Genomic DNA, 25192 nt, shown 5'->3' with positions numbered 1-25192 from the left:
CCACCAGATAGGAGTGGTGTGTTAAGTAGTACTATTCATATCAGTTTAATCCCTGTTACGTCCACTAGTATTATTATTATTATTATTATTATTATTATTATTATTATTACTATTATAAGGTATGTTAAGTAGTACTATTCCTATCAGTTTAATCCCTGTTACGTCCCCTATCAGGGGACGTGTATGGAATAGATTTTAGACAACCGCAAAGAGTTGTCAATAGTTGACACACTCGTGACATAAATTTTATACCTCTATGCGTCAATCTTGGTGTAGTGATGACTGTGCTCGTGCGCACGTTTGGGAGATTGCAGGCAATGTTTTTTTTTCAAAGCCTATGGTCATGCTGAGGTAGTTCAGTGACAGTTAAGTGACCCAGAAAACAATGATTCTGCAGTGTGGGCCCATTGTTGGCCTAGTAGGCTTTAATTATCACCTTAGATGATCACAAAGAATATTAATGTTTTTTCTATGCAAAATTATCCAACCGATCGCTTTTGGTCTGCTAAAAATGAAGCAACGACCTTATTATCTGGGGTGTGCCAACATTGCCATTGCCAACACACTCATAGAGGTGGTCGCTTCATTGTGATACGCAAGCCCCTTCACCACAACAAGGTAACGATCACGAAGGGGAATTGACACATGTATGTTCCTTTTTTTGGTTTGGTTTTTGAAGCCACAGTGCAGCACCAGAGGCCAGAAAAATTAGGCATGTACACATGCCTGAAAAATCTGGCATTGTTGCAGCCGCTGCTGTAGCAGCGGCCAGAAAACTTTATGTTTCCCAGGCAGAAAGTGCCCTAAAACATTGCGGCTTGAACCCTAGTTGGTGGCGGATAAGTCACGCAAGTCATCCGGCATTCAGAGATAAAATACAGCAGCGTGTGGACCATTTTTAGCCCAAGGCAGCTCATCTCATCAGGCCTTTTTTAGTCGAATGTATCGCCCACTGTCAGTCCCTTCGGGATCCATGCCTCATTCATCTTAATAAAGGTGAGGTAATCTAGACTTTTTTGACCTAGGCGACTTCTCTTCTCAGTGACAATACCTCCTGCTGCACTGAAGGTCCTTTCTGACAGGACACTTGAAGAGGGGCAGGCCAGAAGTTCTATAGCAAATTGGTATAGCTCAGGCCACAGGTCAAGCCTGCACACCCAGTAGTCAAGGGGTTCATCGCTCCTCAGAGTGTCGATATATGCAGTTAAGGCAAGGTAGTCTGCTACCTGTCGGTCGAGTCGTTCTCTGAGGGTGGAACCCAAAGGGCTGTGGCGATGGGTAGGACTTAAAAAGCTCTGCATGTCCTCCATCAACAACACGTCTGTAAAGCGTCCTGTCCTTGCCGGCGTGGTCGTGGGAGGAGGAGGATTACTTTCACCTCTTCCCCTGTTAGATTCCCATTGTGCTGTGACATAACCCTTATACGCTGTGTAAAGCATACTTTTTAATTTATTTTGGAACTGCTGCATCCTTTCCGACTTGCGGTAATTCAGTAACATTTCAGGCACTTTCTGCTTATATCGGGGGTCTAGTAGCGTGGCCACCCAGTACAGGTCGTTCTCCTTCAGCCTTTTTATATGAGGGTCCCTCAACAGGCACGACAGCATGAAAGACCCCATTTGCACAAGGTTGGATGCCGAGCTACTCATGTCCCGTTCCTCGTCCTCAGTGATCTTACTGAAGGTATGTTCTTCCCCCCAGCTACGTACAACACCACGGGTACCAGACAGGTGACAACGAGCACCCTGGGATGCCTGTTGTGGTTGGTCTTCCTCCTCCTCCTCAAAGCCACATTCCTCCTCTGACTCCTCTTCCTCACAATCCTCTTCCAGCATTGCCACAGGTCCAGCAAGCGATGCTTATAAGGCTGTTTCTGGTGGTGATGGTGACCACAACTCTTCCTCTTCACGCTCATCTACGGCCTGATCCAGCACTCTTCGCAGGGCACGCTCCAGGAAGAAAACAATTGGTATGATGTCGCTGATGGTGCCTTCAGTGCGACTGACTAGGTTTCTCACCTCCTCAAAAGGACGCATGAGCCTACAGGAATTGTGCATGAGCGTCCAGTAACGTGGCAAAAAAATACCCAGCTCCGCAGAGGCTGTCCTAGCACCCCAGTCATACAAATACTCGTTGACGGCTTTTTCTTGTTGGAGCAGGCGGTCGAACATTAGGAGTGTTGAATTCCAACGTGTCGGGCTGTCGCAAATCAAGCGCCTCACTGGCATGTTGTTTCGCCGCTGGATATCTGAAAAGTGCGCCATGGCCGTGTAGGAACGCCTGAAATGGCCACACACCTTCCTGGCCTGCTTCAGGACGTCCTGTAAGCCTGAGTACTTATGCACAAACCGTTGTACGATCAGATTACACACATGTGCCATGCACGGCACATGTGTCAACTTGCCCAAATTCAATGGCGCCAACAAATTGGTTCCGTTGTCACACACCACTTTGCCGATCTCCAGTTGGTGCGGAGTCAGCCACTGATCCACCTGTGCGTTCAGGGCGGACAGGAGTGCTGGTCCGGTGTGACTCTCTGCTTTCAGGCAAGTCAACCCCAAGTCGGCGTGACACTGTCGTATCCAGGATGTGGAATAGCCCCTGGGGAGCTGGGGGGGTGCCGTTGATGTGGAGCAAGACGCAGCAGCAGAAGATGACTCAGCCGAGGAGGTTATGGAAGAGGAGGGAGTAGGAGTAGTAGAGGAGGTGGCAGCAGGCCTGCCTGCAAGTCGTGGCGGTGTCACCAACTTCTCTTCAGAGCCACGCATTCCATGCTTGGCAGCCGTCAGCAGGTTTACCCAATGCGCAGTGTAGGTGATATACCTGCCCTGACCGTGCTTTGCAGACCAGGTATCAGTGGTCAGATGGACCTTGCCCCAACACTGTGTGCCAGACATGCCATTACTTCCTTTTGCACAATCGAGTACAGGTTGGGGATTGCCTTTTGTGCAAAGAAATTTCGGCCGGGTACCTTCCACTGTGGTGTCCCAATAGCTAAAAATTTTTTGAACGCCTCAGACTCCACCAGCTTGTATGGTTAAAGCTGGCGGGCTAAGAGTTCAGACAAACCAGCTGTCAGACGCCGGGCAAGGGTGTGACTTTGTGACATTGGCTTCTTATGCTCAAACATGTCCTTGACAGACACCTGACTGTGGGCAGATGAGCAGGAACTGCTCAAGGCGAGAGACGGAGTGGCGGATGGTTGAGAGGGGGCAAGGACAGCAGTGGTTGACGTGGCTGTAGATGCTGGACCAAGAGGAGGATGCCGGCTTTGAGTTTGTGTGCTGCTTGTACTCATGTGTTGATCCCATAGGCGTTTGTGATGTTTGATCATGTGCCTTCGCAAAGAAGTTGTACCTAGATGGGTGTTGGACTTCCCACGACTCAGTTTCTTTTGGCACAGGTTGCAAATGGCATCGCTCTTGTCAGAGGCAGAGACACAAAAAAAATACCACACTGCTGAGTTCTGCAATGACGGCATTCTGGTGGTGGCAACAGCATTCGTTGATTGGCGTGCTGTCTGGCTGACCCCGGGTGCCGATGCATGCTGTCTGACTGTGCCACTAGCTCCTTGCGACGACCTCCCCCTGCTTCCAACTCGTCTCCTCCTCCTCTCTGTTTCCCCATCAGAACTTTCCACGTGTTCTTCTTCTCTTCAAGCGGGCACCCACGTGACATCCACGGACACATCGTCATCATCAACCGCTTCACTTGTATCAGCAAAGGAAGCAGCAGCGGGTACAACATCATCATCACACCATGTGCGTAATTCTGCCTGACTGAGACATATCCCTGTTATCTACATCCTCTGGCAATAATGGTTGTGCATCACTGATTTCTTCCAACTGATGTGTAAATAACTCCTCTGACAGATCAAGTGAAGCGGATGTGGTGCTAGTGTTGGTGGTGGCATCAGGCGGGCGAGTGGTAACTTGAGAGGTGCCCGAAGCTGAGCTGGAGGAGGATGGTGCGTCAAGGTTCCGAGCTGAAGCTGTAGAAGATTGGGTGTCCTGTGTTAGCCAGTCATTTATGTCCTCAGAACTTTTTGAGTTCAGGGTACGTGGCCTCTGAACACTGGGCATAATTCTAGGGCCAAAGGGAATCACAGCACCATGACCATGACAGCCCCTGCGGGTGGCCTGCCTCTGCCTGTCATTTTTTTTAGATTTGTTAAGTTGTACTATGCGTGCAAGCTACTGTGACACCAGATATGAGTTGCGCTGGTGACACTATGCACTTGCAGCTGGGCCTTAAACACACAAACACGTGTGTGCAACTGACTGCTATTTTTTCACATTCAAAATTGTTGTTTTTATTTAAATGGAATCGAATGTGACACCAGATATGAGTTGCGCTGAAGTGACACTATGCGCTTGCAGCTGGGCCTTAAACACACAAACACGTGTGTGCAACTGACTGCTATTTATTCACAGTTAAAATTGTTGTTTTTATTTAAATGGAATCGAATGTGACACCAGAATGAGTTGCGCTTAAGTGACACTATGCGCTTGCAGCTGGGCCTTAAACACACAAACACGTGTGTGCAACTGACTGCTATTTATTCACAGTCAAAATTGTTGTTTTGCTTTAAATGGAATCGAATGTGACACCAGATATGAGGTGCACTGAAGTGACACTATGCGCTTGCAGCTGGGCCTTAAACACACAAACACGTGTGTGCAACTGACTGCTATTTATTCACAGTCAAAATTGTTGTTTTTATTTAAATGGAATCGAATGTGACACCAGATATGAGTTGCGCTGAAGTGACACTATGCGCTTGCAGCAGGGCCTTAAACACACAAACACGTGTGTGCAACTGACTGCTATTTTTTCAGTCAAAATTGTTGTTTTTCTTTAAATGGAATCGAATTTGACACCAGATATGAGTTGCGCTGGTGACACTGTGCACTTGCAGGGCATGAAACACATGCACGTGCCGGCAACTGACTGCTATTATATAATATATAAAAAGTTTAGTTTTTTTTTTAAATACAAGCTACTGTGACACCAGATATGAGTGGTGGCACTGTGCAAGTGGGCACAGTATACGCTGTGAGCCTGACACACACGCTGGCAGTCAGGCAACTGCAATTAAATTACACAGGGGAAAAAAAAAAAAAAAGCTGTTTGATGTTCTAGCCCTAAAAAGGGCTTTTTGGGGTGCTGTCCTTACAGCAGGGATCAGATGAGTCTTTCAGGACTGTAGTGGACACTGAATACACTGGCCTAGCTATCGATTTCCCTATTAAATCAGCAGCAGCTACACTGTCCCTCCTCTCACTAAGAATGCAGCTTCCGAATGAATCTAAAATGGATGCTGTCCAGGAGGTGGGAGGGTCTGGGAGGGAGGGTATGATGCTGATTGGCTGCAATGTGTCTGCTGACTGTGAGGTACAGGGTCATTAGGAACCCAGCTCTAAGTTGAATTCGCAATGCGATTAATATAACCTGTATTAATCGCATTGCGATTACAACTTAGAACTGAGTTCCTAATGGTTGTATTGCTAGAATTGACAAATATAACGAATATAGCACTATATTCTCAATCTTCTAGCAATACAACAACCATTAGGAACCCAGCTCTAAGTTGAATTCGCAATGCGATTAATATAACCTGTAATTACAACTTAGTTAAATTTGTGACACTGCAGCTTCCGAATGAATCTAAAATGGATGCTGTCCAGGAGGTGGGAGGGTCTGGGAGGGAGGGTATGATGCTGATTGGCTGGAATGTGTCAATGAAAATCAAAATCAGGAAGAAAAAATCAGGATGATATCACCTTACCTAACACGCAATATAGAAAAAAAGAGGACATTGACACCATATATTAAAAGACAAGGTGATAGGCCCATTTCTTACTGACGTCCCATGTATCACTTACACAAGAGCATCAAATTTATCTCTTAAAGTAGCACCAACAGTAAAACCCAAAAAATCAAGGGACTCTATTCCACATGGATGGTTTAATTTAAAAGGTTTTTACAAATGCGGTCGATGCAATAACTGCAAAATTATGAAATTTCCGAACAAAAACTACAAAGATATGTTCTACCAACAATACTTACTCATAGGAAATAAGAGAATTCCTATCATGTAATTCAGTTAGTATAATATATATAATAGAATGTCTATGTAAAAAACAATATGTGGGGGAGACTAAAAGATCTTAAAAAAAAAAGAATCTACGAACATATAACAAATAATAACTACAAATCGGCGTGGTAATGAAAAGCAGGAAGTGCTCAACCCCATATGCAGTGGCACATCTATACCGGGGGGAGGGGGGGCAGATCCTGCACTTGTGGACCACAAGTATCACAATAGACATCCTACACAGGATAGCAAATGTGTGGATGTGATAAACAATCAAACAAAATAACAATAACTTTTACAAAGACATGTGCACTCTGAGGTCTTACTAAACCCTCATACTGATGTAAAATTGAGAGATTAGCCAACATATCCTACTGTGGAGGACATGTCTGAGCCCGAGCACCACGCTAACAAATATTAAAAACGGTTACGAAAAACATTCATATGTCTTACACTTCAAACAATACCATAATAAAAACCCCAAGTGGAATGACATTTGTAGCCCTTGAAAAAATAGATGTACATTGGAGAGGTGGAAACCACATCTCGAAAATGTCAAGACAGGAATCCAGACATATCAATGAATATGAAACTCTGATACCTGGAGGCCTCAATTCAGAAATTGAAATTTTTGGTTTCTTCTAGTGACTGGGGTAAGAGTCTCTCAAGGACGGGATATCGTGAGTTCGGCCAAATTCTCGGCACCACGATCTCCCCTCGGAGGGAGCACACCACCCCCTTTCCCCACCATGATTATCAAGATATTTTATTTGAAGATAAATATGAATAAAAAGAAGAAATATAGAACAACATAACATCAAATAGGGCCCACTCCATTACATGTCCAGTTATGTTTTTCTTGAGTTTTTACTCAAGTTTTATTTGAACCTTAAAAGTTGTGAATTTCCTTTGAAAACAAGTCTTTTTCTTATAAACAACCATAGAAAATGAAGTAAATATATAGATGCAATCAATTAATAAAAAAACTCACCAAACCTAGAAAAATTGCATAGGAATCGCAATGAAGATGCATTCACGATTCTAGCGTTTTTTTTTATCTTTCAATGTAGCAATATATCATTGTTTTATTATGATATTTCATTTTTATTTGGATGATGTATTTGCCATTAATTGATATTTTATTTTATTTATTTATAAGCCCGGGATATGTTGATATGAATGGGTATAAGCATATGAAATGGAATCCACTCCAGAGTTTATGGATAACCTGGGACATAAAAATATAAAAGAGGGGGGTGGATCTGTTTCCAGTTATTGCCCATGAGGAAGAGGTTGGAGTACCTCGAAACGCGTCTGGCAGCCATAGGATGGAACCACCCTGTACAATTCATCTGACGTCAGCTGCGATATATTGGTTTAAGAAATTAGAAATATACTCCTCTCGAAAATTTCATATCTGCAAGCTGTGCATTACGAGCAGGAACATCACGTGACCTACCTATGCATCACATGATCCATTCCAGATAATGTGGGACGCCATCCCTGTTGTGGGATCTGTAATACAGACAAGTGGTGCCGTGCAGAGGAACAAGGTCGGGTGAGTGGCTGTGCAACGGGTGGGACGCCCCCTCTGTCAGCCTATATAGAAAATAGTCTCCCGTGAGTAGATTCTTAATAACTAACCCACTAATATACTCACCGCACGGTATAATTTGTCTATTTATTGGTCTATGGAATATATCAACTCCTCGCTTTTTAACATAAAGATTATATCCACATGTATTCAGCAAATATAAGACCATATTGATCTGCCACAGTTGGATCAGACATAAGAGGACATTTTATATTCAGCCAATATAAAACTGTATTTACTCACTCCAGTTGGATCAAACATAAGAGGATACCTTGATGTGGTTATAATTACCTTGAATATTTCCATGTACTCAGTGTTTATGTTCTCAGTGTTTATGTATTCAGCCACCAAGTATTCAGCAAACACAAAGCTACATGTATCAATCTCAATTTGATACAGCACAAAAGACAAACTTATTTATATATTTTTTCATCATCACCTTTGGAATACTTTATTTTCTGACTTTTTTAAATTTTTATATTTTTAGGATTGGAAATACTATGTGCTAATTTTTGAAAGGTGTTATTAGGCATTTTTTTTATTATAATATACAGTATGTGTTCACTGTTTGCGTTTTAGGGAATTGCAAATTTGAACATTTGAAGTTAATACACATTTCGGAATTTTATGGGAATCACATTAGAAACGCCATAGCGTTATTTTCTGTTTTTTATGTATATGATATATTTATTTATGGTCCACGGTTAGATATTACAAATACCCATTTCTCAACCAGTGGTCATAATAAATCCAGAGAGAAACCAATACGATATTGTACTGGGCACATTTATGTTATGTGCGTTTTGATTAGTTGTGTTCTATACTAAATGTACTATATATAAAAAATTCAGGATAGAGATGGTGAGTGTCTGTTTTTTTTCATTTTCTTTTATAGTGTAAAGATGGAAGCAGAAGGAGTAGACCACATAGTGGCAAGGTGACATAATTTGGAGGCGGCGGCAGCATCCGGAGACCACAGAGTGGCAAGGTGACATAGTGTGGAGATGACAGAAGCAGCAGCATCAGGAGAACACAGAGTGGTAAGGTGACATAATGTGGAAATTGCAGTAGCAGCAGCATGAGGAGACCACAGACTGGCAAGCTGAAATAGAGTGCAGATGGGAGCACCATAAAGAAACCACAGAGTGGCAAGGTGACATAAGGTGGATATGGAAGCAGCATGAGGAGACCACAGAGTGGCAAGGTGACATAGTGTGGAGATGGCAGTAGCAGCAGCAGCAGCATCAGGAGACCACAGAATGGCAAGCTGACATAATGTGTAGATGGCAGTATCAGCATCAGCATCAGGAGGATACCACAGAGTGGCAAAGTGACATAGTGTGAAGTTGGCAGCAGCATGAGGAGACCACAGAGTGGAGAGGTGACATAATGTGTAGATGGCAGTAGCATCTGCAGCAGCAGCAGAAGGAAACCACAGAGTGGCAAGGTGACATAGTGTGGAGTTGGCGGCAGCAGCATGAGGAGACCACAGAGTGGCAAGGTGAAATAGTGTGGAGATGGCAGTAGCAGCAGCAGCATCAGGGGACCACATAGTAGTACAATGACATAATATGTAGATGGCAGTAGTAGCAGCAGCATCAGGAGAATTCCAAAGAGTGGAAAGGTGACATAGTGTGGAGTTGGCAGCAGCATGAGGAGACCACCGAGTGGCAAGGTGACATAGTGTAGAGATGACAGTTGCAGCATCAGGAGACCACATAGTGGCAAGAAGACATAATGTGTAGATGACAGTAGCAGCATCAGGAGGATACCAAAGAGTAGCAAGGTGGCATAGTGTGGAGTTAGCAGCATCAGGAGGAGACCACAGAGTGGCAAGGTGACATAGTGCGGAGATGGCAGTAGCAGCAGCAGCATCAGGACACCACATAGTATCAAGATGAAATAATGTGTAGATGGCAGTAGCAGCAGCAGCATCAGGAGACCACATAGTGGAAAGATGACATAATGTGTAGATGGAAGTAGCAGCAGCTTCAGGAGAAAACAACAGAGTGGCAAGGTTACATAGTGTGGAGTTGGCCGCAGCATCAGGAGGATACCACAGAGTGGCAAGGTGAAATAGTTTGGAGATGGCAGTGGCAGCAGCAGCATCAGAAAACAGAGTGGCAAGGTGAAATAGTGTGGAGATTGCAGTAGCAGCAGCAGTATGCAACAGAGTGGCAAGGTGACATTGTGTGGAGATGACAGCAGCATGAGGAGACCACAAAGTGGCAAGGCGACATAGTTTGGAGGTGTCGACAGCATCATGAGGCCACAGAGTGGCAAGATGACATAGTGTGGAGATGGCAGTAGCAGCAGCAGCAGCATCAGGAGACCACAGAGAGGCAAGGTGACATAGTGTGGAGATGGCAGTAGCAACATCAGGAGACCACATAGTGGCAAGGTGACATAATGTTTAGATGGCAGTAGCAGCAGCAGCCTCAGGAGACCACATAGTGGGAAGATGACATAATGTGTAGATGACAGTAGCAGCAGCAGCATCAGGAGGATACCACAAAGTGGCAACTAGACATAGTGTAGAGTTGGCAGCATCAGGAGGATACCACATAATGGCAAGGTGACATAGTGTGGAATTGGCAGCATCAGGAAGATACCACAGAGTGGCAAGGTGACATAGTGTGGAGATGGCAGCATCAGGAGGAGACCACAGAGTGGCAAGAAGACATAATGTGTAGATGACAGTAGCAGTAGCAGCATCAGGAGGATACCACAGAGTGGCAAGGTGACATAGTGTGGAGTTGGCAGCATCAGGAGGAGACCACAGAGTGGCAAGGTGACATAGTGTGGAGATGGCAGTAGTAGCAGCAGCATCAGGAGACCACAAAGTGACCCGGTAACAGAGGGGGTGGTGTGTGGCAATACCAGTACCTGCTGACGAAGGTGGGTAAAATTAGGAGCACTTGACATCAGCTGTCTGGCATCAGATGGGTTGCAGCATCAGAGTAGTAGCTGAGGCAGGTAGCCAGAAGAAACCGGTATCTTTTATCAAAGTGTTGGTGTGGCACCATGGATGATCTAGTCTGATGCATCAGGAATTGGTGGTTCGAAATCCTGGCTGATCCACACCTGAATAATCTTGACAAAGGTCAGTCTCTTCACATTTTGGGTGGACAGGCAAGTTCTCCTTAGGGTAACTATGCCCCCGCCACACTAAAAACCCGCTCTGATGCCACACTACTGTCCGGGCAGGACAGCATTACCAGGGCAAACTCTGCTAGTTGTGGCAACAAATCCAGTTTGGCTACCCAGTAGTCCAGTGGATCTTCAATGTTGGGTGGCAGGGTGCTGGCAAGTATGCCACCACCTGCTGGTTCATGTCCTGCTCCATTTCTACCTGCTGCTGCTGGTGAGTAGCTTCTTCACTATGCGGGTGAAGAAAGCTACTCATCAGCGACTCTAGACTCAGGCTGCTGCTGATGAAGCTGGTACTGCTCCTGCCATCCCACCCCTCCCCAACAGCCATGGCAGTGGATCTTGAACGCAGAGTGCCCCCGCTGTCAGATTTGCGAGAGGATGGACGATGGCACAGATAGGTAGCGGCCAACTGACTACATAGGATGTCTCTGTAGTAGTTCAGTTTGTCCTCCCTCTCAGTGGGTTTAAAAAAGGCCCCCATTCTGGACTGGTAGCAAGGGTCCAACAAGGTGGAGAGCCAGAAGTCATCCCTCTGCCGAATTGTGACAATTCAGCTGTCACTACGCAAGCAAGTGAGCATGCATCGGGCCATATGTGGAAAGTCATTCGGAGGGACTCCCTGCCTCCATCCCCACTGCATACTGCCACGGTGTGTCCAGATCCCCTGTCTCATCTTCCTTATCGCCCTTTAGCTCCTCTGGCTGCTCCTGCTCCTCCTCTCCTGTCAGATGAGTAGAAAAACCACCCATTTGGCTACACATTGCCTGTGTTTTTCAATGTCCTCCTTCCCTACCCCTCCTCTTACAGTTCAGCACCACAGGGCTCATGTGGCCCTGAGATCGGGGCGCCACGTCTCCTGCCCCTGACCAGCCATAGTTACCAGCATCTGTTCCAGGATATGAAGCAGTGGAATGACTTTGTTCATTCTGTAGTCCTGGCGACTGACAAATAACGTGGCCTCCTCAAAGGGCTTGAGCAAAAGGTAGGTGTCACGCATCAGCTGCCACTGGCTGACATTGAAGTTACACAGTAGAGTACTCCTATCCGCTTGCATCATCAAGAAATCATTGATGGTCTTATTCTGTTTGTATAGTTGGTCCAACATATGGAGGGTAGAATTCCAACGGGTGGAAACCTCGCATATCAGCCTATGTTGGGGGATGCCGTTCTGCCGCTGCAGCTCAAGGAGGGTGTGCTTTGCGGTGTACGAGTGGCTGAAGTGGATGCAAAGTTTCCTGGCCATTTTTAGGATATCTTGTAGATGGGTTGAAGACTTCAGGAACCGCTTGACAACCAGATTGAACATGTGTGCCATGCAGGGCTCATGGCTCAGCCTTCTTTGACGCATCGCCGACACCATGTTCTTCCCATTTTCGGTCAGCATGGTTTTAATTTTCAGTTGACGTTGAGAAAGCCAGGATTTGATTTCTTAATGGATCACACATCGCAGTTCCTCCCGTATCACTCCGTTTGCCAAGGCAAACCAGCTGCAGAACAGCGTGACACCACCGAGCCCTGCACATTTGGTATGCTGGAGGGGCACTGTGACTTGTCCCTTCAGTGGAAGATGAGGACACGGTAGAGGATGAGGAGGCAGAGGTGGACATTGTCGCAAGACCAAGGGCATGACAACATGGAGGCGGAAGTGGCATGACCTGGCTAAATTGTTGGTGTGGCTGTGCAGGAACCGCTCGCAACACAAGCTCCTGCGCCATTCTCCTCATCACCACTTGCCCAAATAGCTGAGGAAACGGCGGATGTCTCCTCCAGATCTTGGCTGGGCAGTAGCTGCTGACCGTCCTCTAGCTGAGTGGAGCTGAGCCCACAGCATACAATACATCTGTGGCTGAGTAAAAAAAAAAGGACAGAGGCAGGTTGAGAACAGGTGAGGGCACAGGGCCTGCTCTCGGGCCATGCCAACTAAGGGTTGTGTCTGACGAACCCACCGACTATTGGCTGGGGGTATCTGATGTCACTTGGGATGACGTGGATGACCAAGTTAAACAATCAAGACCGCTCGGTTGCTGGTCAAGACACAACCGCTAGATGACACCAGGAGCTCAGGACTCTTGCTGCGACTCCTGCTGCCATACCCCCTTACGAAACATTCAGGCCTCTGCCACTCCTCTGGGCCTGGCCTGGCACTTTTTTGCCTGACATACTTGTAGCTGAACTAAACAAATTAAACATAAATTAAAACACCCCTAAAAGCAGCGAGTACAGTAGGTGAACCCGATTTTGTGTCAATCTCGCTGTATTTCTCGGCGAGATTGAGCACATAGGAGCCCCATCGCGGGAGCCAGCGCCGAGCTGGCTTGCCGCGATGGAGACAGAGCTGTCATAGAAGCGACGGGAGATCCGACTTGGATTCCCGCCAATTCTACACGTGTGCGGCGTTTGTTATGAATCCTGAGGGGGAAGTCCCCGCCGGATTTTAAATAAAAATCCGGCCTGGGTCCCGCCCTCAGGAGCATACCGGGCCCTTAGGTCTGTTATGGGTTGTAAGGAGAGCCCACCCTACGCCGAAAAAAACGGCGTAGGGGGTCCCCCTACAATCCATACCAGACCCGTATCCAAAGCACGCTACCCGGCCAGCCAGGAAGGGAGTGGGGACGAGCGAGCGCCCCCCCCCCCCCCCTCCTGAGCCGTACCAGGCTGCATGCCCTCAACATGGGGGGTTGGGTGCTCTGGGGCAGGGGGCGCACTGCGGCCCCCCCACCTCAGAGCACCCTGTCCCCATGTTGATGAGGACAGGGCCCCTTCCCGACAACCCTGGCCGTTGGTTGTCGGGGTATGCGGGCGGGAGGCTTATCGGAATCTGGGAGCCCCCTTTAATAAGGGGGCCCCCAGATACCGGCCCCCCACCCTAAGTGAATGAGTATGGGGTACATCGTACCCCTACCCATTCACCTGCAAGAAAAGTGGTAAAAACACAAATAAACCACACAGTGTATTAAAATATTTTATTTTTCTGCTCCGGAGGCCGCCCCCTGTCTTCTTTATTAGCTCTTTTACCAGGGGGGGGGCTCTTCTTCTTCCGATATCCCGACGGGTCTTCTCCGCTATCCGGGGGGTCTTCTCAACTCTCCGGGGTTCTCCTTCTGTCTTCTCCTTCTGTCTTGTTGTCTCCTTCTGTCTTCTGTCTCCGGGGTTCTCCGGAGACAGAAGACAGAAGGAGACAACAAGACAGAAGGAGAAGACAGAAGGAGACAACAAGACAGAAGGAGAAGACAGAAGGAGAACCCCGGAGAGTTGAGAAGACCCCCCCGGATAGCGGAGAAGACAGAAGGAGAACCCCGGAGACAGAAGACAGAAGGAGACAACAAGACAGAAGGAGAAGACAGAAGGAGAACCCCGGAGAGTTGAGAAGACCCCCCGGATAGCGGAGAAGACCCGTCGGGATATCGGAAGAAGAAGAGCCCCCCCCTGGTAAAAGAGCTAATAAAGAAGACAGGGGGCGGCCTCCGGAGCAGAAAAATAAAATATTTTAATACACTGTGTGGTTTATTTGTGTTTTTACCACTTTTCTTGCAGGTGAATGGGTAGGGGTACGATGTACCCCATACTCATTCACTTAGGGTGGGGGGCCGGTATCTGGGGGCCCCCTTATTAAAGGGGGCTCCCAGATTCCGATAAGCCTCCCGCCCGCATACCCCGACAACCAACGGCCAGGGTTGTCGGGAAGGGGCCCTGTCCTCATCAACATGGGGACAGGGTGCTCTGAGGTGGGGGGGCCCCCTGCCCCAGAGCACCCAACCCCCCATGTTGAGGGCATGCAGCCTGGTACGGCTCAGGAGGGGGGGGGGCGCTCGCTCGTCCCCACTCCCTTCCTGGCTGGCCGGGTAGCGTGCTTTGGATACGGGTCTGGTATGGATTGTAGGGGGACCCCCTACGCCGTTTTTTTCGGCGTAGGGGGGGGCTCTCCTTACAACCCATAACAGACCTAAGGGCCCGGTATGCTCCTGAGGGCGGGACCCAGGCCGGATTTTTATTTAAAATCCGGCGGGGACTTCCCCCTCAGGATTCATAACAAACGCCGCACACGTGTAGAATTGGCTTCTATGACGCGCTTGCTGGGATGTGCTGTCACTATCCCAGTGAGTGCGAGATCTCGGCACCATGTCGTGCTAAAAACACAATGTCAGAAACACCTACTGTATATTTTTGTTTTTGTACTAAAATAGTCCACTAAACACTTTCACCATAATTATATATTTTTCTTGTTGTACTGAAATACGACCCTATACGCTTTGACCAGAAAAAACTCAAAGAGCGAAGTGCGTATATATTTTTCTAGTAGTACTGAAATACGCCGCTATACGCTTTCACCACAAATAACTTGTCACGGAACCATGAACCAGACGTACAACAAGAGATAAGTGAAAATAAGAAGGCTTTATTGAAAATAAAGCTGTAAAGCAAAAGTCCAAACGGATGGCGAAACCGAAGCAGAGTCTATGCGAAGCCAGAGGTCAGGAACCAGAAGGGTAGTCAGACGAAGCCAGGATCAGGAACCAGCAGGGTAGTCAGACGAAGCCAGGATCAGGAACCAGCAGGGTAGTCGGACGAAACCAGGATCAGGAACCAGAAGCAGCAGCAGTCTTAGAAGCATGTGAACACAGGAGGACCAAGCAAGGAACTGAAGCCACAGACCTCCTATATATATGAGCTAGGCATCCAGCTCCTCCCAGTGGGAAGGAGGAGCCGCAGGGTGGGAGGCTACAAGAAACCCAGAAACCAAGATGGCCGCCAGCACATGTCAAACGAAGGAGAACAGCAAGAAGGTAAGACCATGACAGTACCTCCCCCTCAAGGGCCCCTCCTCCGCGGAGTAAAGAACGGTTTCTGAGGGAAGCGTGCGTGGAAGGCTCGGAGCAAGGCAGGAGCATGGACATCTGCGGAGGGAACCCAGGAACGCTCCTCTGGACCATAACCACGCCAATGGACCAAAAACTGCACCCGACCGCGGACCAGGCGTGAGTCCAGGATATTGCTCACCTCATACTCCTCACGATTGCCCACTTGGACCGGACGAGGCCGAGGAACCGAGGAAGTGAAACGATTACACACCAGTGGCTTCAACAGGGAGACATGAAACACGTTGGAGATCCGCATGCCAGGAGGAAGCGCAAGGGCATAGGCTACCGGGTTTACCCTGCGAAGCACTCGGAAGGGACCAACAAAGCGAGGCGCCAGCTTGGGAGTGGGCACTCGAAGGTTGAGGTTGCGGGTGGACAACCATACACGGTCTCCGACCTGGTAGGAAGGAGCAGGCGCTCGTCTGCGATCAGCCTGGAGTCTCTGGCGCTGCGCAGAGACCTCAAGGGACTTCTGGATCTGTACCCAAGAAGCACGTAGGACGGAAAGGTGATCCTCCACAGCCGGAATATCCTGGGGAGAGAATACCTCCGGTAACACGGCAGGTTGGAACCCATAATTGGCCATGAAGGGAGACGTCCCAGAGGAAGAGTTCACCGCCGTGTTCCTGGCAAACTCAGCCCAAGGCAGGAGGTCAACCCAATTGTCTTGGTGATCGGAGACATAGCAACGAAGGAATTGCTCCAAAGCCTGATTGGATCGTTCTGCGGCCCCATTGGACTGAGGGTGGTAGGCCGAGGAGAAGGAGAGATGAATCCCCAACTGGGAGCAAAAGGCGCGCCAGAACCTGGACACAAACTGACTCCCCCGATCCGACACAATCTCCTTGGGCAAACCGTGCAACCGGAAGACCTCCCTGGCAAAAATCGTGGCCAACTCTTGTGCAGAGGGTAACTTCTTGAGAGGAACACAGTGGCACATTTTGGAAAACCGATCCACAATCATGAGAATGACCGTATGGCCTCGGGATGCAGGGAGGTCCACAATGAAATCCATCCCCAGGTGTGACCATGGGCGCTTCCCGGTGGCTATGGGTTGCAGAAGGCCCAACGGAAGGTGCCGAGGGGACTTACTCTGGGCACAAACGGAGCATGCCGCTACATATGCGGCGATGTCGGAACGTAGGGAAGGCCACCAGAACAGACGTGAAACAGCCCAGGACAGCTGATTCTTTCCAGGATGCCCCGCGGTCTTGAAGTTATGGTAGGTTCGCAACAACCGAGTGCGCAACTCCTCAGGCACAAAACATCTGCCGTTGGGTCTCCCAGAGGGAGCACCAGATTGAGCCGCCAAAATCTGCTCACCCAGGGGAGTGGTCAGGCTGGTGCGAATGGCGGCCAGGATCTGATTCGGAGGTATGACCGAAGTCGGAATCGACTCCTCCCTGGACAGCTCGGAGTACTGCCGTGATAAGGCATCCGCCCTGATGTTCTTGGAACCGGGTAGGTAGGAGACCACGTAATTAAAACGTGACAAGAACAGAGCCCATCTGGCCTGACGTGGTGTCAATCTCTTGGCCTCAGAAAGGTAGGTCAGATTCTTGTGGTCCGTCAGGATGAGGACCGGAACCACCGAACCCTCGAGCAAGTGCCTCCATTCTTTAAGGGCCTGCACGATGGCCAATAACTCCCTGTCACCAATCTGATAGTTGCACTCCGCGGAAGACAGTTTCCGGGAGTAAAACCCACAAGGAAGCAGAGGACCCTCTGGTGTTCTACGCTGAGACAGAAGGGCGCCTACTCCCGTCTCAGACGCGTCCACCTCGAGGACAAAGGGCAACCCAGGGTTGGGATGCGACAGAATCGGAGCCGACACAAAGGCGGACTTTAGAGCCTCAAAAGCTCGGATGGCCTCGAGCGGCCAGACCTGGGAATTACTGCCCTTCCTGGTCAGATCCGTGAGAGGCTTGGCTAGCATGGAAAAGTCCCTGATGAACTTCCGATAATAATTGGCGAAGCCCAAAAAGCGCTACAGGGAACGAAGACCACTGGGCTGGGGCCACTGTAAGACAGCCGAAACCTTCTCAGGATCCATGGAGAACCCCTCAGCGGAAATGATGTAACCTAAGAAGGTTACCTGGGATCGGTGAAATTCGCATTTCTCAAGCTTACCGAACAGCTTGTTCTCTCGTAACCGTTGCAACACTCGTCTGACATCCAGAATGTGGGCCTCCATGGATTCAGAATATACCAAGATGTCATCCAAATAGACCACCACACACTGCTGCAACAGGTCACGGAAAACATCGTTGATGAATTCCTGAAAGACTGCGGGCGCATTGCACAACCCAAAGGGCATAACCAAGGATTCATAATGACCGGTCCTTGTGTTAAACGCGGTCTTCCACTCATCGCCCGCCTTGATCCTTACCAGGTTATATGCCGCCCTCAGGTCGAGTTTGGTAAAGACCGTGGCCCCTTTAAGGCGATCGAACAGCTCGGAAATCAAGGGTATCGGGTAAGCGTTCTTGATCGTGATGCGATTGAGACCCCTGTAATCGATGCAAGGCCTCAACTCACCGCCCTTCTTTTTCACAAAGAAAAATCCAGCCCCTGCCGGGGACGAGGATTTGCGAATGTGTCCGCGTGAAAGCGCCTCCCTCACGTACTCCTCCATGGCCTCATTCTCCGCTACCGACAGTGGATAGACTTTGCCACGAGGAGGAACGGCACCAGATTGTAACTCTATGGCACAATCGTATGGGCGGTGCGGAGGTAGGGCAACCGCGCGCACCTTATCGAATACATCCCGGTACTCCTCGTATTCAGGAGGCAACAGAGAGTCCGAGGAAGTACACAGCAACTTGACAGACCCATGGATGCAACTAGCCCCACACTGCGGTGACCACGAGAGGATCTCGGCCGATCTCCAATCGAAAGTCGGATTATGCTTCTGGAGCCAGGGGTACCCCAAGACCACCGAGTAGTGTGGAGACGAAATAACCTGGAGACAGACCGACTCTCTGTGAACGGCACCAATGGCTATCCCCACTGGAAGGGTCTCATGAGTCACGTGTGGCGGCAGAAGGGGTCTGCCGTCTATCGCCTCAAGAGCCAGAGGGGAACCTCGAGCCTGCAGAGGAATGGAATTGGTGGCAGCGAACACACCATCAATGAACAAACCACCAGCACCAGAGTCCACCAACGCCTGGGTCGTCACCGAGCCCCCGACCCAGGAGAGGACAACAGTGATCAGTGGTTTGTCAACACGGGAAACCGGGGACGAGGAGACTCCACCCAAGATCTGCCCCCGACAGGATCTCAGGTGCGAGCGTTTCCCGGACGGTTCGGACATGCCAACCGAAAATGCCCACCGAGACCACAGTACATGCATCGGCCCTCGCGTCTCCGGAGTACCCTCTCCCCCTCGGACAGGCGAGCAAACCCCAGCTGCATGGGTTCACCCCCAGACAAGTCATCCCCAGGAGGCGTGGGAGGAGAGGGAGGCACGGGTGGGACAGCAAACGTAGGCACCAATCTGTTAGAAAACCTCCGCAGGCTCTCCTTAAAGGAAGGTCTCTCCCTGAGTCTGGTGTCAATCAAAATCAGGAAAGAAATAAGAGACTCGAGCTCCACTGGTAGGTCCTTAGCTGCAACCTCATCCTTCAAGGCATCCGAGAGACCATGAGAGAAAGCAGCGACCAGAGCCTCATTATTCCAGCCCACCTCTGCTGCCAGGGTACGAAACTCAATGGCGTATTCAGCTACGGATCGTGAACCCTGTCTGATGGACATAAGGAGCTTCGCAGCAGAGGCAGCACGAGCCGGCACATCGAATACCTTCCGAAGAGAAGCAACAAAACCGGAAAACTCGGCAACCACCGGATTGTTGTTCTCCCATAAAGGGCTGGCCCAGGCCAAGGCCTTGTCCGAGAGCAGCGAGATCAAGAAGCCCACCTTTGATCTCTCAGTAGGAAAGGCATGTGGCAGCAACTCGAAATAAATGCCCACCTGGTTAAGGAAACCTCGGCACTGAGTTGGCTCTCCCCCAAAGCGCTGTGGAAGAGGGGCAGAACCGGTCATACCCCGAAACACCGCAGGCGCAACAACAGGTGTCGGGGTAGACTCTGGCGCAACAACCGGAGCGGCAGTAGGAGCGGGCCCAGGAGCGACGACCGACCCATCGGCAACGGGAGCGAAATGAGCCGTGCGTTCAAGCAGGGTTTGCAACGCCACAGCGAACCGACCCAACAGGTGATCCTGCTGATCAAGTCTGGCAACCAGCGTGGGTAGCGAGGATGGCCCTGTACCCTCAGAATTCATGGCTTGGTCCTAATGTCACGGAACCATGAACCAGACGTACAACAAGAGATAAGTGAAAATAAGAAGGCTTTATTGAAAATAAAGCTGTAAAGCAAAAGTCCAAACGGATGGCGAAACCGAAGCAGAGTCTTTGCGAAGCCAGAGGTCAGGAACCAGAAGGGTAGTCAGACGAAGCCAGGATCAGGAACCAGCAGGGTAGTCAGACGAAGCCAGGATCAGGAACCAGCAGGGTAGTCGGACGAAACCAGGATCAGGAACCAGAAGCAGCAGCAGTCTTAGAAGCATGTGAACACAGGAGGACCAAGCAAGGAACTGAAGCCACAGACCTCCTACATATATGAGCTAGGCATCCAGCTCCTCCCAGTGGGAAGGAGGAGCCGCAGGGTGGGAGGCTACAAGAAACCCAGAAACCAAGATGGCCGCCAGCACATGTCAAACGAAGGAGAACAGCAAGAAGGTAAGACCATGACATAACTGCAACATTGCAGTGTGTTTATACTTATCTTTTTTTACTGAAATACGCCCCTATACGCTTTCACGAGAAATAACTGCAAAAGTGCAGTTCGTATATATTTTTATTTTAAATCAATGTTAAAATATTTAATAAATTTAATAATAAAAATTAAATGTTGCGTAAGACAGGAGATAATCGGCCAGTCTTCTGTTTATTTAACGACGTGGTGTTGTGATGGAGAAAGCATTCCCAAAAAAATATACTCTTCACCTGGAGCCAAATCCTGTCAAGATTGATGCAAGTGCGGTATTGGTAATGCGGCCTCTACTAGTGACAGACAATGAGAAGAAGACAAAGCTTCAAGATTGCTTGGAGCCCAGAAGAGTTGCGAATTTAATCACGATTCAAACCAACCAGGGCCCAGTCTCTTCATCAAGGGTTCCCAATTATAATGGAATAGAAAGGAGGGCATCCTTAGTATATTTAATTAATTTAATAATAAAATGCTTAATACATTTTATAATAAAAATTACATTTTTCCTAACACAGGAGGAGGAAGACATCCTGTGGTGCACGGAGATGGAGATGGTCTTTGGATTCCCACACACACGTCTCAGAAATGAACCGCGGCTCCCAAAAGCAGCTCCTGGGAAGATCATGGAGAGTCCCGATCATCCGTCATCTATTCGCCCCACTTTATTTTGGAAGTGTGTAGAATTCGTGTGGGACCCCCACGCTGAAGATTGATCATGGAGACACCAAATTTTATAATATATATGGAATAAATTTAATAATATAATGTTTAATAAATTTAATAATAACATTTCATTTTTTTCTTAGGAGAGAATCGGCCAGTCTTCAGTTTATTCAACGACATGGAGGGTGTTGTGATGGAGAAAGCATTCCAAAAAAACAATTGCTCTACACCTGGAGCCGAATCTTGTCAAGATTGATGCAAGTGCAGTATTGGCTACTCATCCAACAAGATACTTCTGGGGGAACCTGCCTGCCATGCTTAGGCCTCTACTAGCGACAGACAATGAGAAGAAGGCAAAGCTTGTTCTTTTCTGTACATTGAATGAATAATTTTTGGGGCCTGTACTCCACTGGCCTGCAGTAAAATTGATATGTAATGACCGTCTAATATACCTCCAGCCACATAATCACTTTATGTTTTCTGTCTGGTGAATGCCTAATGTTTGTGGCCTGTACTCCCGAGGCCTAAAATAAAAAATTTCTAGTCTCCAGCAGGGTAAATTTTTGAGAGTTTCAATTTAAGATGCATAAAAATGGCCCCTTGCAGTTCGCAAACATTTGAACGCGTTAGCACGATCGCGTTTGCGAACCATCCCACAGAGTGGCACAATGACAGAGTGTGGAGGTGGCGGCAGCAGCATCAGGAGTAGGTCACAGGGTGGCACAATGACAGTGTGGAGGTGGCAGCAGCAGCATCAGGGGGCCACAGACTGGCAAGATGACATAGCATGGAGGTGGCAGCAGCATCAGAAGAACACAGAGTGGCGGGGGGGCGGAGCCAGCGCTTGAAGGATGGCTGCCTAGTACTGTTGTTCTGTAGCTCACTTTACCCTAACAGCGTGTTATCACAGTGTGGCAGATCCACAGTGGTCAAGATCGGAGGGTCTAAGGCTGGAGAAACCCCAGGTCACCAGAAAACGTCGATAAGTGGCGGGGAGATGGAGAAATTTATTAAGAAAGCTGCCGCAACTTATGTAGCCCAAGAATCAAAGATGGTGCCAGCCACACCGCCCGCAGCGAGACACAAGCATATGGAGCAGACAGATCAGGAGCAAGGAGGTAAGGAAGAGACGGACAACTTACCTATATCCCGCATATACCTGAAAGAGGTTCTAACTTCATCACTAGCCTCAGCACTGGAACCGCTAAGCTCTGACCTGTTGTCCATCAAACAAGATGTCCGCCATATAGGGAGACGAGTGGAGGCCCTGGAGGAATCCCAGACCAGCATCCTCCAATACCAAAACGCACTATCACAATGCATCCACTCGATTCAATCCAACCTTAATACATTATACAGCACAATTGAAGATCAGGAAAATAGAGGAAGGCGCAATAATTAGCGCTTCCACGGTATCCCAGAAGCGGTTGCTACGGGTGACATCCCCAACACAGTAGTTCAGATCTGCTTGTCTCTTTTGGGGCCCGATTCAGCCCACAAAGTCATCTTGGAGAGGGCACACAGGGCCTTAAAGCCTAAACCTTCACTCACCGAAACCCCCAGAGATGTGATATGCAAATTTCTGAGTTTCCCTGTTAAGGAAGCCATCTTAGCAAAAGCACAAAATCCTCGATCCGTCTTCCTGACCAAGGGTGAACCAATCAATAACTCTGTTCTTTCTTCCCCCTCTAAATCATTATTTTTCTCCTACAACTATGGTTACATCAAGTAATATGCTTTACATGTTATTAATGGCGAGCGATTTATCCTATTCCACATAGTAGATGTGACATTGAACACAATGGTATTGAACACATACAATGGTGTCCCCTTCTGGGGGTGGCTGCTGCACTTTGGGAGGCTTAATATCACCTTTATATTTTGTAAAGTTTGCACCATTTAATGGACCACAACCCTTGCAACACCCACTATATACCTACAAATGACTGCTATACATATAACTTCTAATAATGTCAAAGGTTTCAATTCACCTTCCAAGAGGTATAAAATCCTCTCACAGTTAATGAAAAAGGGCTGCTCAGTTCTATTCCTCCAAGAAACACCTTTTAAATTTAATCATTACCCCAATCTGTGGTTCAGACTCCTCGGCCTCCAGGGGTTTAAGCATTGACTTTAGAAGGGGACTCCCATTTCAATATTGCTCCCATGTCCAAGATTCTGAAGGATGATACATTATGCAAAGTATAGAAAGCCTTCAGAAACAAACTCTGATGGAGGCTCATCTATCGCAGCTCAATAACCTACGATCCGAAATAAAAAACCTCCTAAACGCTACGTCCACCAAATACTTTTTACATTTACAATTCAAATATTTTGCTCATGATAACAAAGCCTCCAAATTCATGATGAGCTATATCAAGAAGAGAAAAACTCACAATCATATATGTAAAATCAATAAACAAGAAGGAGGCATAGCCTTAACAACCAAAGATATAGCTCTCCAGTTTCAGATCATTTATCAATCTCGTTACAATATCCCTCAATATAAAGTAGGAGGAACCCCCCTCTAGAATCCATTAACTCCTTTCTTATCTCTATATCACTCCCGAAACTGGGTGACTCCCACAGTTCGGTCCTAGGATCCCCCTTTAGGCCTAAAGAACTGGAATTAGCCATAAAACAACTCCCAAAGGGGAAATCCCCAGGCCCTGATAGCCTCCCAGCCCTATACTACCGCACCTTAAGTAAGTCCCTAATTCCACACTTTCTGCAGTGCCCATATGTAACCACTCCCTTCAAAGCTTCCCATTAACAGTAGACATGACAAAAGCTCATATTACTATCCTCCCCAAAGAGGGCAAAGACCTGGCCCACCGCTCAATTTATCACCCTATTTCTTTATTGAACCTAGATTAAAAATTACTAGCGAAAATGTTAGCCTACCTACTCTGATTCATAGAGACCAGACAGGGTTTATTAAAGGACGAGAAGGCAAGGATAATTCGGCTAGAATTTTAAATGTTTTGTACCATGCGAAAAATCACTCTCTCCCCCTGGTGCTTCTTAGCATAGACACAGAAAAGGCCTTCAATAGGGCCAATTGGGATTTTATGTGCCATACCCTGATCAAGTTCGACCTCCCAGAGACCTTTATCAACACCATATTCTCCATGTATTCCAATGCCTCAGCGGCAGTGTTGGTGAATGATAAAGTATCTCCTACATTCGGAACGGAACTAGACAGGGATGTCCACTCTCCCCTCTGTTGCTTGTGATGATAATGGAACCATTTCTCCAAGCTATCAGACAGGAAGACAAGATAGAAGGCAATAAACTAGGCAACCAAGAACATAAGACCACAGCTTTTGTCGATGATTGTTGATAACAACGACAAATTTGACGATCTCATTGCCTCATATATATACCTTATTAGAAAAATTCAGTCCCCTCTCTAACTTCAAGATTAATATGAAAAAATCCCAAATCTTGAGTGTAGGTCTATGACCTTTGTTAAAGATGGCCCTGAAAGCCCATTCACCTTTTAACTGGGATGCCCCGTTTATCACCTACTTGGGGATCAAGATTGTCCCAGACCCACACAAACTTTTTAAACTTAATTATAGTTCATTACTACAATCCATACTTGAACAACTGAACCTATTAGATTGTTATGGTTCGGGCGCAAAAATCTGGTTACTTCATTGGTGATCCCTAGACTTAATTATTTACAAGTATTACCGATACCTATACCAGAAACTTTCTACATAACTCTTATTAAAAAAGTACACAGATTTATATGGAGGAAGAAAAGCCCAAGAATAGCTACAACAACCCTCCAGAAACCTAGGGCCATGGGGGGCATAGGTTTACCTGATCCTCTATTATACAACAGGGGTCAAGTTCGGGACCCGAACTCGAACCGAACTTGACCCCGAACCCCATTGAAGTCAATGGGGACCTGAACTTTTAAGCACTAAAATGGCTGTAAAAATGTAATGGAAAGGGCTAAAGGGGTGAAAATGGCGTCAAAATGTGGTTAAGAGCATGGCAAGTGCTCTGCAAACAAATGTGGATAGGGAAATAACTTAAAGTAAGT

The sequence above is a fragment of the Bufo bufo genome, chromosome 6, assembly GCF_905171765.1.
Source record: "Bufo bufo chromosome 6, aBufBuf1.1, whole genome shotgun sequence".
Classification (NCBI taxonomy): Eukaryota; Metazoa; Chordata; class Amphibia; order Anura; family Bufonidae; genus Bufo; species Bufo bufo.
The sequence above is the reverse complement of the archived record's forward strand: the minus strand, read 5'-3'. Positions refer to the sequence as shown.